Consider the following 10000-nt stretch of genomic DNA (forward strand, 5'->3'; position numbering starts at 1 on the left):
AGAAGAGAGAGAGAGAGAGAGAGCAATTATCCCTCAGCCCTAATTACTTGCCGGAATAATGTGTTGTGTGTGTGTGTGTGTGTGTGTGTGTGTGTGTGAGAGAGAGAGAGAGAGAGAGAGAATTACGCAAGGTATTACGTCTGTGGTGTGTGTGTGTGTGTGTGTGTGTGTGTGTGTGTGTGTTTACCTGGCTACTGTACGTATATCTGATTAAGTATGAACGTCCCACCTGTGTGTGTACCGAATTATATATAGCCCTGTGTACGGATATACCTATGTGTACACGGTATGTACGTATGTATGTATGCAAGGATTTACTACACACACATCAGTAGGATCATGTTTATGTATGTCTGTATGTAGATATGTATGTATGTATGTGTATGTATGTATGTACGAGTAGACACTGACTACATGTTTATGAATGTGTGACGATAGAAGCTTGTACCTGCGTGCGTGCGTGTGTGTGTGTGTGTGTGTGTGTGTGTGTGTGTGTGTGTGTGTGTGTGTGTGTGTGTGTGTGTGTGTGTGTAAAGGTTTAGGTCACACGATGATTGGTTGTGGTGGTGGTGATGATGATGATAATGATGATAAAAAGCCACAACAATAATAATAGTAATAATAATAAGAGTAATAATAATAATAATAATAATAATAACGACAGCAGTGGTATGGGGCTAAACACTGAGGTCAGGCCGTATGTTCAATAGAGTCACAGTGTAAAATAAAAATAAAAATAAAGGTACATTATTAATAATCTTTAGCGGCTGAAATATATGATAGATAAATGAATTGAGGTGATGCATGATCGAGGGGAGGGAAGGGGAGGGGAGAATAGAGGGGAGAGAGAGAGAGAAGTTGCAGGAGGAGAGGAAGAAAATCAAATGCTGAAGGAAGGAGGGTTTGAAGTGGAAGAGGAGCGGGAGGAGGAAGGAGAGGAAGATGGAGAGAAGTGGAGGAGGAGGGAGGAAAGGAAGATGGAGAGAAGTTGGAGGAGGAAAGAGGAAAGGAAAAGGGAGAGAAGTTGGAAGAGCAGGGAGGAAAGGAAGAGGTAGAGAAGTTGGAGGAGGAGGGAGGAAAGGAAGAGGTAGAGAAGTTGGAGGAGGAGGGAGAAAAGAGGGAGAGAAGCTGGAGGAGGAGGGAGAAAAGAGGGAGAGAAGCTGGAGGAGGAGGGAGAAAAGAGGGAGAGAAGCTGGAGGAGGAGGGAGAAAAGAGGGAGAGAAGCTGGAGGAGGAGGGAGGAAAGGATGAGGGAGGGAAACTGGAGGAGGAGGGAGGAGAGGAAGAGGGAGGGAAGCTGGAGGAGGAGGGAGGAAAGGAAGAGGGAGAGATGTTGGAGAAGGAGGGAGGAAAGGATGATGGAGACAAGTTGAAGGAGGAGGGAGGAAAGGATGAGGGAGACAAGTTGGAGGAGGAGGGAGGAAAGAGGGAGAGAAGATGGAGTAGGGAAGAGAGGAAGAGGGAGAGAAGTTGGAGAAGGGGGGAGGGAACAAAAAGGAAGAAAAGATGGAAGAGAGAAAGAGAAGCAGAGAAGGTAGTGGGATGGAGGAGGAGGAGGAGGAGGAGGAAGGGAAGTTACACAGGAGAATTATGGTAATATGGAGGAGGAGGAGGAGGAGGAGGAAAGGGAGGGGGAAGAAGGAAGGCGGAGGAGGAAGAGTCGAGACATTATATAATAATAATAACAATAATAATAATCTGGCGTCCTTTATCGTTATTCTTAATGTTTACTGAGATAAATGTCACTGTAACGGGGCTGGAGCGTGGCGTCGGTTTTAAAATCGGGGTCGGCCACCGTAATTTCAAAAATACAAAGAAAATCGCAAAATACATAATACAGATCAATACATGTGTTGATTTTATAATAATCTTGAAGAAATTAAAGTATTTCCTCTTGCCTGTTAAGAATAATTAAATAAATGAATAAAGGCCAACTGTACCCGCCCGCCATTCAAATCTACCGGCTTTTGAACCGTTTGCCCCTCAAATTTCAAACCTAATATTCAAAATACATATAAAATTCAATCAAAAGGTCGTTTAGAAGTTAGTATATATCTCACCTATGACGAATCTGAAGCAGAAGAATCACCAAACACACAGAAAAGAATACAAGGGGTGATTAGGAAGCCCTGCACATCCTCACCCTAAGATGTTACCTGGGTAACTGACTAGGTTGGGTTGATATGGAGGAGTCTATACACTGGGGGGAGTTGCCACGAGTCACTGCCTACGCATTTCCACAAAACATTTAAAAATACTCAAAATCTTGCTTTTATTCTGAGTCCTGAAGATAATATTCGATTTAAATATTGATGGTTTAAAAGGATATGCGGTTAGATTGAACTTAGAGGCTTTATTAAGGAATATATGAGAGAAATTCAGCCATTTTGAGCATCACGCAGTATTGCCATCTTCCGCCAATATTGGAACACCGCTTATTATTATTATTATTATTATTTTGAGATGGCTATTAATTACATAAGAGGTAGAAAGAATATATTGCTCTATTTCTTCATGATCGAAAGTGGATTACTGAAAATATAAGAACGAATGTTTACGAAAAATTAAGGATTGATTGAAGTCTTTCGGAAAAAAAAAAAAAAAAATCCATTCCTACACCTTTGTCTCTCCTCCTCTCACACTTTTGTCTCTCCCTCCCTCCCTCTCAGTTCCTCCCTTCTCTCCTTTCTCTCTACCCACCTTCTCCTTTCTCACATCTTTAATATTTCTCTCCACTTCTCCTCTATTTTTTTTTTCCTCCGTCCTTCCTCCTCTCTTCTCTCCATCCAATCCTTCCTCTTCTTTTCCTTTCTAAACGCCACCAATCTTCTTTCTTTCTCTTTATCTCTCCTTTCCTCATCCTCCTCTCCTTTTCTTCCTCCGTTCCTCCCTCTTCTCTCCACCCCTCCTCCCTTTCCTTCCCCACTAAGAACCTTCAATTTTCAACCTTTCAATCTCTCTCTCTCCTTTCCTCCCTTCTTCTCATCTTCATCCCTCCCCTCCCTCCTTCCTTCCCTTCCTCCCTCCCCCCATCCCTTCCTTCCTTCCTCACCACGCGCCTTCAATCTTTCAATCTCTCCTTCCCTCTTCCTCTCCTCCACCTCTTTTCTTCATGCCTCCCTCCCTCCCTCTTCTCTCCATCCTTCCCTCCCTCACATTCTTCCTCACCAAGCACTTTCAATCCATCAATATCCCTTTTCCTCCTCCTCTCCTTTTCTCCCTTCCTCCCTCTTCTCTCACTCTCCTCTCCTCCTCCTCCTCTCCCCCCCTCCCTCTTCTCTCTATCCCCACCTTCCCTCCCTCCCTCTTCTCTCCATCCCTCTCTCTCCTCTCTATCCCTTCCTTCCCTCTCTCTTCACTCTATCCCCTCCTCTCCCTCTTTTCCTTCTATCTTCTCCTTCCCTCCCTCCCTCTTCTCTCTATCCCCTCCCTCCCTCTTCTCTCTATCCCCTCCCTCCCTCTTCTCTCTATCCCCTCCTTACCTCCCTCCCTTCCTCTTCAATCCGTTCCTTCCCTTCCTCCTGAACATCCACACTGTGCACTGTGCAATTTCCACACTGTGTTCGCAGACGCCCCGCCAACTCAACGTACCCGTACATAATGGTACAAAGGTACAAAGGAAAGCCAACAGCAACAGACCTTATGGTCCTTTCGAGGCTGTTTGGTACAGAGTAGACTATGACTACAAGATCTAACTCTACATGCTGAAGGATAAGGATAGTAAAGCAAGAAGGCTCCCCCCACCACCAAACCCTCCAGCCAAAACTGGCAAGAAAAAGTGAGAAAAACCACCACGCAGCACGGAAAAACTGACATGGAAATTTCATAGGAAAGACTGAAAAGGAAAAGCTACATTCTATAATACATTATCTATAAGCTACCAGTGACATGCATTAGTTATTTGTTTATTCGATTATTCATTGTACTTCACTACTTTCTCTTTCAGGTTATTCATACTGGTAGCTTATAGATAATGTATTATAGAATGTAGTTTTCCTTTCCAGTCTTTCCTATGAAATTTCCATGTCAGTTTTTCCATGCTGCGTGGTGGTTTTTCTCACTTTTTCTTGCCAGTTTTGGCTGGAGGGTTTGGAGGCGGGGGCAGCCTTCTTGCTTTACTATCCTTATCCTTCAGCATGTAGAGTTAGATCTTGTAGTCATAGTCTACTCTGTAACAAACAGCCTCGAAAGGACCATAAGGTCTGTTGCTGTTTGCTTTCCTTTGTACTCTCCCTCCTTACCTCCCTCTCTCTTCGCTCTACTCCCTCTCCCTCTCCCCTCCCTTCCTCCCTCGCTAAGCGCCTTCAAATCCCCCTTTAAGAATTTCTCCCTGCCTAAGATCCAACCCCGTAAATTATAGGCCTATCGCCAAGCCTTCAGGGAGATCAAGGCGTCTTAACACACCTCCTACTCTCCCTTTTTTCTTAATCTTCCTCTTACTTCCTCCTCTTCTTCCTCTTCCTCCTTTTTTTCTTCTTCCTCCTCCTTCTCCTCTTTTTCTCCTTTTCTTCTTCCTCCTCCTTCTCCTCTTTTTCTCCTTTTCTTCTTCGTCCTCCTCCTCCTCCTTTATTTCCTTATTCTTCGTCCGATTTACTCCCTTCCTCTTATACTTCCCTTCCTTCTTCTTCATCTTTCTTCCTCCCTCCTTCCGTCAATTATCTCTCTTCCTGCTTCCCTATGTTTTTTCTTCCTCCTCCTCTTCCACTTCCACTTCATACCTTCCTCAATTCTCTCCTTCTCTTCCTCTTCCTCTCCTTCCTGTTTCTCCTCCTCCTCTTCCCCCCCTTCATCTTCCTCCTCCTCCTCTTCCTAGTCTTCCACCTGACCCTCCTCTTCACCCTCCTCCTCCTCTTCCCCCCCTTCATCTTCCTCCTCTCCTTCATCCTCCTCCTAGTCTTCCACCTAGCCCTCCTCTTCACCCTCCTCCTCCTCCTCCTTCTTCTTCTCCTCCTCCTCCTCTTCTTCCTCCTCCTCCTCCTCCTCCTCGTAAATTATATAGACTTTCCGCCAAACGTAGAAAGAGATAAAAAATAGCTTAACATACATTACCAAACACCTCTCTCTCTCTCTCACTCGCCTTCTCTCTCTTTCACTCACTCACTTTCTCTCAAACTCAATTTACGATGCAAGTGAAAAGAGCTTAGGTTGACTTCCATCCCCTCCCCCCCCTCTCTCTCTTATGCAACATTCTTTTGCTCTCTCTCTCTCTCTCTCTCTCTCCATATCTATCTATCTACTATGTATCGATTCATCCATCTACCTGTCTACCTATCTATTAATTCACCTTCTTCTACATCTATTTTATATATCTATCCAGTGTCTTATTCATCTCTCTCTCTCTCTCTCTCACACACACACACACACACACACACACACACACACACACGCTTCATATTTGGTTAAGGATAAATTGTATGTTTGTTTTGGTAATAATCCCGTGCTTGTGTGTGTGTGTGTGTGTGTGTGTGTGTGTGTGTGTGTGTGTGTGTGTGTGTGTGTGTGTGTGTGTGTGTGTGTGTGTGTGTGTGTGTGTGTGTGTGTGTGCGTTTTACATAAATTCACACACTAACCTTATCCTTAGTCCTTGACCCGTGCCCTCCCTAACACCTTTTCGTAAGCGATTTATTATTATTATTATTATTATTATTATGCATTATATAAAAATCATTCACACATCTTCACACGCCGCGTAAAATACAAAAGGACATTAACCAGCCATATCCAAGAATAAATCGCTAAGGAAGAGGTGTTAGGGGAGCCTCCTTACCTTACAACACGGGCCCTTAAAAATAAAAAGCTCTCCCCAACCTACCACACCCTCCCGCAAATCAGCCGTACAGGAAAATTGGGAAAATAGGATTGATTTGAAGGACTGAGGAAAATTTCATGGGAAGGACGGAATTGGTGTCTTGGTAAAAAAAAAAAAAAATGGAGGACAATTTTTGGATAAGGGTATGGTTGATATATATCTTTTTTTTTTTTGAGATTTTTTTGAGTTATTAGGAGATGGATAAAAAGACAGACAAACAGACAGACAAAGATAGATAGATAGATACAGAGAGAGAGAGAGAGAGAGAGAGAGAGAGAATAAAGAGCAATGCCAGAGTCGACGGACTTAGTCAAGGATTTGCAAGAGTGAGGGAGGAGGAGGAGGAGGAGGAGAAGGAAGGGGAAGGGAAGGAGGAGGAGGAAGGGGAAGGGAAGGAGGAGGAGGAAGAACGATAAAAGGAGAAAAATATGTAGAAAAAAGAAAAGAACAGGAGAGCAAGAGGAAAAATGACGGGGAAGAGGAAGAGGAGGTGAACTGGGAGGAGAAAGGAGGAGGAGAGGGGGGGAAAAGAGAGGAAAAAGAAAGAAAGAAAAAATAATAACAATAATAATAACCAGGAAGACAGACTAAAATAGAGCTTTGTAATGGCGTGAGAGGTGGTGATGATGATGATGATGATGATAATGACGATGATGACACTCAAAGCCCTTCATTCCCTCCCCCTTCATTCTCCCCACATACCCGTACACAGTGACATGCATTAGTTATTTATTTATTCGATTATTCATTGTACTTTACTACTTTCTCTTTCAGGTTATTCATACTGGTAGCTTATACATAATGTATTATAGAATGTAGCTTTTCCTTTTCAGTCTTTCCTATGAAATTTCCATGTCAGTTTTTCCATGCTGCGTGGTGGTTTTTCTCACTTTTTCTTGCCAGTTTTGGCTGGAGGGTTTGGTGGTGGGGGAAGCCTTCTTGCTTTACTATCCTTATCCTTCAGCATGTAGAGTTAGATCTTGTAGTCATAGTCTACTCTGTAACAAACAGCCTCGAAAGGATCATAAGGTCTGTTGCTGTTTGCTTTCCTTCGTAATCCTTTGTATTTTGCACTCTCTTCCCCTCCCCTTAATTCCCTCTCTCTCCCCCTTCCCCTCGTCCCTTCCTCTCAACTTACCCTCTCTCCCCTGCTTCCCTTTCTCCCCCTCCCTTCCTATTTCCCTTCCTTCTTTCCACCCTCTCCTCTCCACCTCCTCCTACCCTCTCAACTTTACCTTCCCTCCTCTGCCTCCCTTCCAGTTTCCCTTCCTTCCTTCCCTTCTCCCCCTCCTCCCTTTCTCTCAACCTTACCCTCCCTCCCCTTCCCACCTCCTCCTACCCTCTCAATCTTACCCTCCCTCGTCTACCTCCCTTCTCCTCCCTCTCCCTCCCCTTCCCACCTCCTCCTACCCTCTCAATCTTACCCTCCCTCCTCTGCCTCCCTTCTCCTCCCTCTCCCTCCCCTTCCCACCTCCTCCTACCCTCTCAATCTTACCCTCCCTCCTCTGCCTCCCTTCTCCTCCCTCTCCCTCCCCTTCCCACCTCCTCCTACCCTCTCAATCTTACCCTCCCTCCTCTGCCTCCCTTCTCCTCCCTCTCCCTCCCCCTCCCTCCCTCAACCAGTGTTAAATTTATGGATAGGAGTTACAAGCGTCCACTGTTACAACTATTCCAGTTAATTTCAGCCCCATCGTCATTTGTCACTGGCATTGGTATCTTTTTTTTTAGTTTTCGGACAAGGTGATTAATGTTTAGAGAGAGAGAGAGAGAGAGAGAGAGAGAGAGAGAGAGAGAGAGAGAGAGAGAGAGAGAGAGAGAGAGAGAGAGAGAGAGAGAGAGAGAGAGAGAGAGAGAGAGAGAGAATATCAATACCGTATTAATAATAATAATAATAATAATAATAATAATAAAGATGACACAGCAAAATAGTGTGTGTGTGTGTGTGTGTGTGTGTGTGTGTGTGTGTGTGTGTGTGTGGAGAGAGAGAGAGAGAGTAAAGCTGGATTTAGCGTTGAAGAGTCATTAAGTACGTAACGAGCAGGGTGAGTGGAAGTACTGAATAAAGAAAGCGAGTAGTGAGTGAGAAAGTGAGAAAATGACCTAACTTTAATCCAGGAAAGTGAGAAAATGAACGGGGAAAATGAGAAAATGACCTAGCTTTAATCTGAGAAAGTTGAGGAAATGAACTGGAAAAGTGAGAACATGAACTAACTTTAATCTGGGAAAGTGAGAAAATGACCTAGCTTTAATCTGAGAAAGTGAGAAAATGAATTAACTTTAACTGAAGAAAGTGAGAAAATTACCTACCTTTAATCTGAGAAAGTGAGAAAATGAACTAACTTTAACCTGAAAAAGCCCAATAATGATTCTATATGGACGGCTTGCTGTTGGTACCCAAGTGGTGGCATGTGTGTGGGTGAGGGGTAGCAATTTTTGGTGTCGGGGAGGGGTATATTAAATCCCTCTCTCTTTCTCTCTCTTGCAGATCTTCCTCCCTTCCTCCATCACCTCCACTCCTCCCCCCCTCCCTCTCTCTCTCTCTCTCTCTCTCCTGCGGTTCTTCCTCCCTTCCTCTTCCATCTTCCCTCTCCTCCATTACCTCTACTCTCTCTCTCTCTCAACCAAATCCCTCCATCCATCCTCCTCCTCCTTCTACCTCCCCTATTTTTCATACTCCCCTCTCCCTCCCCCTCCCTCCCCTCCCCTCCCCAATCTCCCCAAATCTCCCCAAATCCTCGTGCAAATCTCCTACAATCCCGGATACGATTAAGTTGTATCGGCCACTAATCTGAAACGAGGGAGGGGAGGGGAGGGGGGGGAGGGGAGGGGAGGGGGAGAGAAGGGAAGGGAGGGGAGGATAGGGGGAAGGGGAGGACTGGGAATAGGTGGGGAGGAGAGGGGATGACGAGGGATGGAAAGGGGAAAGAAGGGGAGAATAGGGAAGAGGGAGTGGAGGGAGGGGGATAGGGAAAAAGGGGAGGATTGGGAATAGGTGGGGAGGTGGAGAGGACAGGGGAGGGGACGGGGAGGGGGAAGAAAGGCGAGGGGGAAGAAAGGGGAGGGGAGGGAGAATAGGAAGAAGCGTAAAGGGTCTCAGGAGAAAAAGGAGGAGGAGGGAAGATAGGGGGAGGGGAGAGAAATGGAAGAGGTAGGGAAGTGGGGGAAGGAAGGGGAGTGAGGGAGAAAGGGGTGAGGGGGCCGGGAAAAGGGGGATGGAATAATGTGGAGGGGATGCATAAGGGAAGGAGAGAGAGAGAGAGAGAGAGAGAGAGAATAATGATCCGTAAAAAGAAAATACTAAAAAATAAAACACCTGATTTCAAAATATCCAAACAGGTAATCACTCAAAAAAAACAACACAAATCCCAAAATTAAAAAAAAAAAACACGAAAAATAATTAAAAAAAACACCTAATTCCCATATATACACTAAAAACGGTAAACCCTGATCAATTTTCAGTCAATATCGCTCAGGTGTAAATATTATCGTTCAGGTGCCTTTAACAGGTGGGCTTTACGGGATGATTACAGGTGAAAAATTATGCAGTGTATTGGTAAAAATGTTGATGCTTGGGTTTTATGCTGCCTGCCTGTCTGTCTGTCTGTCTGTATGTGTGTCTGTCTGTCTATGTGTCTGTCTCTATGTTTGTGTCTGTCTGTCTGTCTGTCTGTCTCTATGTCTGTCTTTCTGTATGTGTCTGTCTATCTCTGTCTGTCTGTCTATCTATTTATCTCTCTGTCTATTTCTGTGTCTGTCTATCTATATATCTATCCAACTGTCTAACCACCTCCCTATTCTGTACCTATCAACATATCTGTCGAACTCTCTCTCTCTCTCTCTCTCTCTCTCTCGCTCTAAATAATCTATCTATCCATCCACCTGTCTATCTATCAGCACACCTGTCAAACTCTATCTATCTATGTCTACCTACCTATTAATCTACCCAAGTCTTTATCTACCTATCTATCATTTTCTCTCTCTCTCTCTCTTATCACACTCTATACACACGTAACAAAAAGCCTAATGATGTAATCCACCTCATTAACTCATCGCCAAACGGTGCTAATGACGTGATTAACGATATATCAACGAACAGGGATCATATCAGGCTAATATCAACGAGTACTTAACGAAGCGGGAATAACGATGAACATTAAAAAGAAATAATTTGCTCTAGAATTAATTGCGTAAA

The sequence above is a fragment of the Coenobita brevimanus genome, chromosome 34 (genome assembly GCF_032717465.1).
Source record: "Coenobita brevimanus isolate Jiangsu-jjx chromosome 34, ASM3271746v2, whole genome shotgun sequence".
Lineage (NCBI taxonomy): Eukaryota > Metazoa > Arthropoda > Malacostraca > Decapoda > Coenobitidae > Coenobita > Coenobita brevimanus.